This window comes from Hyaena hyaena, unplaced genomic scaffold, assembly GCF_003009895.1.
Source record: "Hyaena hyaena isolate Hyena2069 unplaced genomic scaffold, ASM300989v1 scaffold_423, whole genome shotgun sequence".
Classification (NCBI taxonomy): Eukaryota; Metazoa; Chordata; class Mammalia; order Carnivora; family Hyaenidae; genus Hyaena; species Hyaena hyaena.
Window position 1 is genome coordinate 878,876 of NW_024081058.1, and position 9,972 is coordinate 888,847.

Genomic DNA, 9,972 nt, shown 5'->3' on the forward strand with positions numbered 1-9,972 from the left:
TAATGAAATGAGAGTGAAATATGGGAATTATTTTTTAGAGAATACAAATATGCATACTATTTTGTGCTGCTATTATCACAGGTTGCTGTATAGACACTGATCTCAAAATGTAGTTATGAGAACAATATATGAATGAATTCAAATAACATCAAGCTGGACAACTTAATTTTGATTATTTTTATTTATTTATTTTTAAACATCACAAATAAGATTTTTTATTTGTCACTATTAAATGTTTGAATTTTAAACAGATTCTTGGACTGGTGGCTCATATCCATCAGGTTGTTCAACTTTAACATTGGTCTCAACCCCAGTAGCTGTTCCAGAACTACTACCTTCATCATGAAGCTCCATGAGCTTTCCCAGTGCAAACTTGGGCTTCTTCAGCATTTTTACTTTTCTAACAAAGACATCATAGAGTAGATGTCATAGAATAGACAAGCCTTCTATTTCTTTTGTGATGCATCTGGAATCAATTTATTGACCACTTCTTTCAAGTCATTTGTCTGCTCCTCTCGGGTCATGATTTCCATCATCTTTTTCTGAATTTGGTGGATCTGCTGATGCTGAGCATAAGTGGTCTTCCAAATCTGATTGTTGCATTTTTTAGTAAAACTGACATAAAAGAGATGAAGCAAATACACATCTGTAGTCTTGACATCAACATAAGCCTCAGTCACGGTCTGCCATTTTTTGACCATGGAGCACATTTTGTCCTGGATAAGATCCATGCCATGGAATGTGTAAGGCAGTTTTTTCCCTAAACATCTTCAGTAATCAGCTTGAATTTCCTAAATGCAACTTCATCATTCTTCAGATCAGCAAGGCTTACTTCATTCAAACACACAACCCTTGAGCCATCGGATGCGATTTTGGACCCTTGAGTTCTCATGACTAGTGCTTTTCCAATATTTCTTACATTAAACATTGTTGGTGCTTTTACATCATATCAATCTTTCTTTGAAAATGGACCAACCACATTTTTCTTGGTTCCTTTTGTGCCACCTTTTGTAAGGTGCTTGTTCTTGCCAACTGCCGTGGTGCTGCTCAGGGAACCAAAAGGGCAATTTTGCTTATTTTTAGAGGCCCTAGCCTTTCAAATAAGTGTATTTTTGTTTGCTAGTTTATTTGGTAAATACTCAAACAGGAAAAGGGTTTGACATATTTTTATAGTGGACCTAAATGGAAACTTTATATATTCATTTACAATCTATATACAAGATCTATATGTTTTTATTTAGTCATTGCACTAAGATCAACTCTGGTGTATACACAGATCTACCTATAGTCTAATTTTTCTTCCTAAATATACTCATGCTAAATAGACAACTTCTTATTAACAGCATTATCATTATGTGGAAACAGAAAAGTGAAAGGATAGTATAATATGTAGGTTACAGACAACTACAAATATGTTTTAAATACAGTAATTAAACAAATGATAGGCATCAATTAAACTGTAGGTGACAAAGCAACAAGATAATACACTGTAACAATTTTCAGCACTGCTGGTTTATAACACTTTTGTGTATCTATTATAACAAACAAGAGTTTTCCAAGTGTGTAATTCTTAAGCAACAGCTTAGGCACTTCTCCAGGAAGTGAGTTGAGCAGATTGTAATGAGTTGTAAAACAGAATCCCTGCTGCAACTAATTTGTACTTAACACTCCTTTCAGGAAAGAAAAATAGTTTTTTTTTTCATTTGCAATATAATTGCATATAAAATTCAAGGATAATTGAATTTCATAAAATTGTCAATGTCAGTAAGTTACCAGAACATTTTTTGTAACACTATATTCAACATGATTCAATTTCAGCAAATAACAAAACAGTAGTTTGTCAGATAGTTTTTACAGGTACATAATGTCATCTATGTGAAACTGTTCTTCCATATTTCATTAAAAGGCATACAAAGACAAAGTCACGGAATCGGGCCATTTACTACTTTGCATATCCCAGCATTATGACGAATTTAAAAGGTAGTCCAACATGAAAACCACACTGATAGCACTATGTTTCTATAAATGAATAGCAGGAACCCCAAAATGATAAGGATTGAGCTAAAATTAATTTTTGTAATGACTTTGTTACATATTAGTATTATGATAATGTCAACTTTGTAAAATAAAGTTTCTGCCATATTTTTTTATGTCCTGGTAATTTTTTTGTGATCATGATGCTATTTCTTTCTTAAATGTATGTGATAGTTCACTGGAAAATTCAAAAAGGGCCTGGAGTTTCCATTGTGGGAATAATTTCAATTAAAATGTTAATTTATTTAATAGATATGGGACTATATTTTCTATTTTTATCAGTTTTTTCAATGACTTCCATTTCATCTAAAATTTCAAATTTATTATCATAATGTTCATGACATATTATTATGGGAGCTCATTGTCATAAAGTTGTTATTGAAATGCTGGTCTGGGAGTTCAAATGGGGATATTAAGTATCTGTTTAGTCTTGATTTCTCACTTAATTCCACTCTGCTGAGAGAAAATATTTTCATTATTTCAGTCTGTCCTTTGGTATTTGTTAAGACTTATTTTATAGTCCAAAGAAAAATCAATTTGTGAACTGTTCCATATGAACTTCTGTGAACATGTTATCTTGCTTTCTTTGGTGTAATACTGAATATGCATCCTTTAGATCAATTTTGTTAATTGTGTGTTTCAAATCTATGTGCTTTGTGGTTATCTGTTTACATGTACGATTATTTACTGGGTGAAATTTATTACAATCTCACAGTGGTGCATATGAACTTGTCTTTTTCTTCCTACTTCTTTCAATTTTTCTTTTTTAATTTAGGTATGTTAATTAGGTGCATATGTTTATAGCATTGTATCATTGTTGGATATATCAATTGGATTTTAACTATTATAAAATCCACATTTTGTCTGTTATACCCTTTTATTTTAATAATCATGTATAAATATTAATATATATTATTTATATATTAATATATTAAATATAAATATATATTATATTTTCCAGAAATTACTATAGCTATACCAACTATATATATTATATTATATATTAATATATTAAATATATAATTATACATTAATATATAAATGCAAATATATGCTTTTTTCCATATATTACTATAGCTATACCAGTTTGCGTTGGGTAAGTTTCATTTGTATATATATTTTTTCTTCCTGTTACTTTCAACATTTCTCTATCCTTGTATCAGGGTTTTAGTGTGGTATTGTAAGTGCCTTTCCACTTATAGCATCTCAGTAAAAAACTATATTTTTGACACACTTCATTCAGTAGTATTTTTTTAAATGATGTTTTGTTTTTGTAGTTGATATATATTTTATCCACTCTTTTCATTGTTTTAAATTCTCCCTTATGGGAAACTGGAATTCTCTTCCTCTCTTCAGTCCAATCTGATGTGTACCTGTGGCCTACTGTTCCAATGAAATATTCCTCCTGTATTGTCACCGTGACCTCCAGTTTTTAGTACAAAGGGAACTTTTTAATTCTCATAAAGTCTGATGGTTTACCACTATTTGAAACAATTATTATCTTTCCTTCATTAAAGTTTCTTCTTTTGGTGTTTACAACTTGATATCATAGCTTCACTTCTACATTTCAGCCATTACTCAATTAACACTTTATTCTTTTCATTTCACTTTTTCATAATTCTGCAAATCTTCTTCAGATCAATCAAAACAACCTATATTTGTAATGATTATGTTTACTAAGGTTAATACATGTTTAGTATAATATTAGACTGTAATTACATGGATGGTAATAGCCTTGGCTATTTATACATCACTCTATCAGTACCAACTATATAATAAATAAATATTACATACCATGTTCATAATATCAAAATTAAGCTGTTCTACCTCAGATTAGATAACTAAGTTGATTATGTCATCTAATTATTATGTATAATCTGAGATTCTAATTCTTGGTTTAAATTAAATTCAGGACAATGTCTTTTTACAACATCCATAGAACTACAGCCCTATTATAACCAAGAATAGAGGGAAATCTAGGGAGGAAACAAACAGTGAAAAAGCAGGCAACCTGAAATTAAAATATAAAAAGTTTACATAAAATATAGAAGTGCAAAGAATTGAGGGCAGATGCACATTTTTAATTCATTTTTTGGCCCCAAATTATGTCTGGACTGTAGTTATAAATGAAAATGATTACATACTTAAAAACCTACAAGATTGATGGCTATAATTTGAAATGCTTATAAAAAGATTACATCAGATTGAGTGACAGAATCACTGAATGCTACAGATAATTCTTTTTAAAGGGATTGTCCTGTGAAGTGAAAAGGAAATATCTAAAGATAGAATGTTGATTCATCTTTATAATGAGCATAATTTTAACTCTAGGTCTTATTAGCATAGTTTAAGGAAAACATGATCCTATTATTGTTTTCCTCTTCAAATTCCCTCAAAACACATATTTTAGGAAATTTCAAGAATAAGAATGGATCTTTGTGTTTGGAAATATTTAAAAGTTATTGCAATTCATGTATCAGAACGTCCATGCCAATTCTAAATGTAAAAATGAAAATCCTTCAGAAATGCCTGATAAAGTATTGCAAAAATAATTTTGCAACTAGAGGAGTCATGAATAGTAAAAATCATGTGTATGTGTGTGTATGTATGTATCATTTTTATTTGTTTGTCATAATGTTTTTAATTAAATATTCTTCTGTTGACCTTTGCTTCTTTCACTTTTCCTCTCTTATTCATTCATGCTTATACATATACACCTCATATAGTTGATGAAAATATTAGAGGATATTAATTTAAGCTGGCTGGTCAGTTCACCTTTGTTTATTCCTAACATTATGATGCCATTGCTAATTTCCTGACCACTTACATATATGATTGCTTATAAAATACTTAAGAAAGGATTTCTCAATTATGCTACTTATTAGCAATGAACCACAGAAGTTTATGTGCTGTAGAAATGACACCATCCCAGTTATTATGAGTCTTCTGTTTATTTGAGAAACATTGATATTTAAATATTAGTAGATTTTAAGATTGAATGCACAAACATACAATATGTGTATTTATTAGAAAAACTAAATGCAATCTTAAAATCTTCCACATAAAAACATATGTGTATAGAAACATAATGATATTGAAGAAAAATCTTTGGACTTAGACTGTGGAAAAAATATCCTCTAAGTCCATGTTTACTATTTATTTTCATGACCTTTGGTATGCATTTAACTGTGATGAGACTCAATCTTCTAAGCTTTGACCCAAACCAGAAAGTGTGACTACCCTGAGTATCTACTGTTTCACAAATATAAAATGCAGTCATCATAGAGTTTGTTCTTACAGCTACACATTTCAAAATGGGTTCCCATATCATCTTAAAATTTAACAATGGTGCAGATAGAATGTTGCTGTAAAAGTGTTAATTTAGAAAGGGAAAACGTGCATGACATACAGGCAAAAGAATGATAATAAGCACTTTCTGATGAAAGGGCTAAAACATACTGCTAATGTCCCAATGGAATCTCAGGTTGAACGATAATTTAGATACTTTACTTAGCAATCAGGAGTCCAAAGTAAAGTTGGTACAGAATTAGACACCTTCCCTATATCTGGCAGTTTTGACTACCTTGTTTTGCTCTTCTGTCATTTTGCACTTAATAACATAGGAATAACCTCTGATTCCATTACTTCTGAATGTATTTTTCCCCCACTTCTCTACCTGATACACAGGATCTACTTTTTTCTCAAGATTTACTTTTAAGCTTCTTGTGCTAGGTGAAATACAAAGATCAACAAGTGTAACAAATTTAGACCTAAGGAATATTAAGTAGGTTCTGATTACCATCACACACACTAACGGTCCAGAAAGAGAAGATAGCAGAAGATATCTCAGGATAGGTTGTGAAGATGAAGACATAAGACTGCTTTACACCGAAGTTCTTTACAATGTTAACTACACTTGTATTTCAATAATATGTACATATTTTAACATACTATATCGGTGGAAGCTTATATATAAAACATTGTTTAGCACTGAGTGAAAAAAGCATTGCTAAATGTTAGATTCACTTTCATGTGCCTCTTCTTAAGCTAATAAAAATATTCTACAGCCTCTCACATAGTTTAGAAAATCCATATAATTGAGATTGGCCAAAAGAATAAGAGCAGAGCGGCTTAAGTCATTTACAGGCCTGGGTAGTTAGAGCCTGTGTGCCTACTCTGTATTCTGTCTCTCTGCCAGTCTATGAAATGGAAGCAAAGTCACATAACAAGAGGAACTACTCCCTGAGAAGTATGAGAGAACCATCCAAACTTTTCACTGGGTATAAATGAGAAATAAACTTATACAAAGCCATATTTCCTTTTCACTGTAAAATAAACACACTAAGTCAAAAGTATGCTACCAAAAACACCTTAGAAATAGAGGTACTGAATATTAGGACCATGGGGAAAAAAATCCAACTTTTAATCCTGTGGTACTAATGAAGCAATGTCTACTTAATTATGCACTACATTTTGAGGTGGAGAAAGATATTTTATTATTATATATATGTTTTTACTTTTATCTTTTAAATATAATAATCCCAGTTCCTACCTTTTTAATTTTTAAATTCTACATCACTTTTTATTTCCCTGAGGGGTCCCTCTAATACTTTTCTCTTCATTACCACCATCAATATCTTTTCTCATAAAAATGTTTGTGAAATAATTTTTGTATAGAAATGAGATGGATCATGTATCAATTTATTTGATTTAAAAATAAATAGATATATCCACTGTCAATACAAAATCAGATAACATTACTAGGAGGGCTATTTTATTCCATAGTGAATGGTGGAAGATATATTACTTACCTTATTATCAGAATGCCTATATAAATATTCCACACTTAGTAGAGTTGCTTTGGGGCTGCTTACTACTTTGTAATACTCAAATTCCACTGTACCCCACGTGACAAAATACTACTTAATTTCTTATTCCTGTTGCAATTTTCTAGGTTCAATCATTCAATATGGTAGTTATTTCTACAATGTATTTGCATTTTTCAGTAAGAAAATGCCTTATGCATTTCATATCAGTTAAAATACATAATTAAAATGTATCATTATAACCTTAAGGCAAAAATAATGATACAAAAGCTAAAATGTGTAAACCCATTATAATGGAGGAGCAAAGAGTCTTAGGTTCAACATATGTGCCACAAATATCTGTTACAAAATGGAATGAATGAAGGTCCAATTCTAGTCAGTCTATTGCAAAGTTAGACCACCCAGCTGCTGTAGCACTTGTTATTTCCTTGTCAGCCATTTCTCCACAGCACAGCAGAGTGAAACTGCATCTCCCATGTGTATAACCTGCAAATACTGTTCAGATGGAAGTCCTTACATGATACACAATCCCAGCATAAAATGACCCCTTATGATTTCTCAGCATTATATGCTTAGTCTCTTACCTTCTCTTTTCCTGTAGCAACCATGTCAGCCTTTTCATCTTCATCCACCATTAACAGGAATCTTTTTTTCATTCCTTTTTCTCTTTAAAAAAAAAAAAAGACTTTTTTTTGTATCTCTGACCATTCAAATTCATTTTTTGAATGCCACCATGATAAAAATTAATTTCTCAGAAAATCTGGCATTCTTCCTCCACTAATCTTAAAATATTACATGGTCTTCACTCTTTGCCTTTCTTCGTTCTCAAATTCTTCATATTTACTTATCTTTTTTCTCATTCACCATGTTTTTCAACATTCACCATTCATTCATATATTGAATATTTGTGTGTGTATGTGTGTGCATGTATGTGAGAGACAGAAAGAGAAAGATCTCAAGAATTATAAAAATCACAAGGCAAGAGAGAGAGAGACAAACTTGAGAGATTTATCTCAGTACACAATAACAAAAATATTTATATTTTTATCATTCAAACTGAATTTATTATTTTATAAATATTGTGAATCAAATATCAATGTATATCACTGTATAGGGTAAAAAAAATGTTTTGTCAATTTTATTATTATAACTAATGAAAAGATTTTATTATACTTTTTTATTCTTTATTAAATTTATACAGTTTTCTTATCTATTTTTATTGTTTAAACATTTTAAAGATACGCTTCATTTTGTTTCTGAAATAACATATGGCATCATATATAAGGAGGAAAAAGAAAGAAGATAAAACACAATTATTATTCTTCCTTTAATCCTTCTTGTTCTAAGAGTTAATTTATGAAGTGTCTGAAGTCATTTCAATATAGAAAAAAAAGAGGTATAATGACAATATATTCAGAAGTTCAGCAAAAATATGTCTTGAGTTTCAACCTGAAAGAAATAACTGCTGGGAGAGGGAGCAAGATGGCGTAGAAGTAAGGAGCTCCGTACTTGCACTCGCGCCAATACATCACACGGAAAAGATCTGAAGCCATTGGAAACCTTACAAATCCTGAGAGACTGGAAGAAAAAGGATGCAGAATCTACTAAGAAAGCCTTCTAATGTGAGTGCGAATTGGGGAAGATAAAATCGGGCCAGGATCGGAGACTCCAGGGTGGGAGGCGATCCCCCTCTACCCTCTACGGGGAGTGAGAGGGGAAAAGGAGAGAGTCTGAAACAGAAAAACCTCCACTCGGAGGGAAAAACCTCCGCTCGGGGCATAGAAAGACCGTACTTGCCAAATACCTGCGCACCAGGTCCCCTCGCGCCAACTGGTCCCGGGGGCTGAGCGCACAGACTGCTGCTTTGTGCTGCTCCCGGCGGCTGGACTTCAGAGCGGCCGCGCGCCTGCCGCCATTGTAGCTCCCGGGCGCCTGGGGCCCCTGAAAGAGCCGCGCACGCGGACACCGGGCGTCCGCGCTCTTGGCGGGCTGGAACTCGAGAGGGAAGGCAAAGAACTAAAATCTGGGAAATCTGCCTGTGAGTTCGTGTTTCGGGTGACAAGCCATAGCGGGACCCGGTTTTCCTCACTCCAGCGGGCTCGGCGCACCCGACGGGCAAGCCCCCGCGCATGCGCGCCAGCCTGACCCAGAGAAGGAAGCAGCGATCCTGACTCCACCCCCAGAGCTCGGCAGGGGAATTGCCTCGAGGGGGTTGATTGGGAAGCTGTGTCTAAGGCAATTTCAGCGGGGCGCCCAGACTGGGATTTGGAGATTGGAACTGGCCTGGGTTGAAGAGTGCAACCAACTTCCGATGCGCCCCCGGTAAGGGGAGTTTACACGCCCAAAAAAGCGAGGTGCAGCGCTTGGTTCAAGAAGGGACTGGAGCACCGTCACTCTCCTCCCTACAACCACCAAGGCAGAGCTCCCGACTGAGGCATTGGATCACGATGCCCATCCCTGCCTGAGAGCTGCCCTCCTCCCTTTTTTTTTCTTTTTTTTCCTTTTTTTGTTTTTTTCCTTTTTTTCTTTTTTTCCCTTTTTCTCTCTTTCTTTTTTTCTTCTTCTTTCTCTTTTCTCTCTTTTTTCCCCAGAACACTGACCTGATTAACTCAGGTCGCCGGATTGTTTAAACAATCACAACGAGTCCATTCTGTAGATGTAAATTCTACACCTACCGACATCTTCATCTCTTTCTCTCAGGAGTAATTAGACTATATAGTTTCTCTGGATAATACCAGCATCCTTCTCTCACCTATCCAACCATATTCTACCCTTTACCTCTTTGAAAAAAGCTTCTTATCCCTTCTGCCTGTTCATTCTATTTCCAATTGTGCCTCATCCCTGCCCTGTCGTCTCTCTCTTTCTCTATGCTCTTCAACCAGCACTGCGTACACACGGCTATTTAACTGTAGCTGGGAAATCCAGTTATATGCTTTAAACCGTTCTTTGGCCATCGGTTTTCTTCTTTTTCCTTTTCTTTTCTCCTTTTTGACCCTTTAATGTATTTTATACTCCCTATTATTCGCCCTCCTTCCTCCGTCTTTTCTCTTAACTTTTTCGTTTTCCCACTCACTTTGCATTTTAGTTGATTTAGCCTGTGCGTTTGTGTGCT

General features: G+C 33.8%; 1 pseudogene; it reads right to left on the reverse strand.

The window, feature by feature from the left end:
* Positions 1-243: 243 nt before the first annotated feature.
* Positions 244-7,495, reverse strand: LOC120245566 (annotated as a pseudogene).
* Between the last annotated feature and the right edge of the window lie 2,477 nt (positions 7,496-9,972).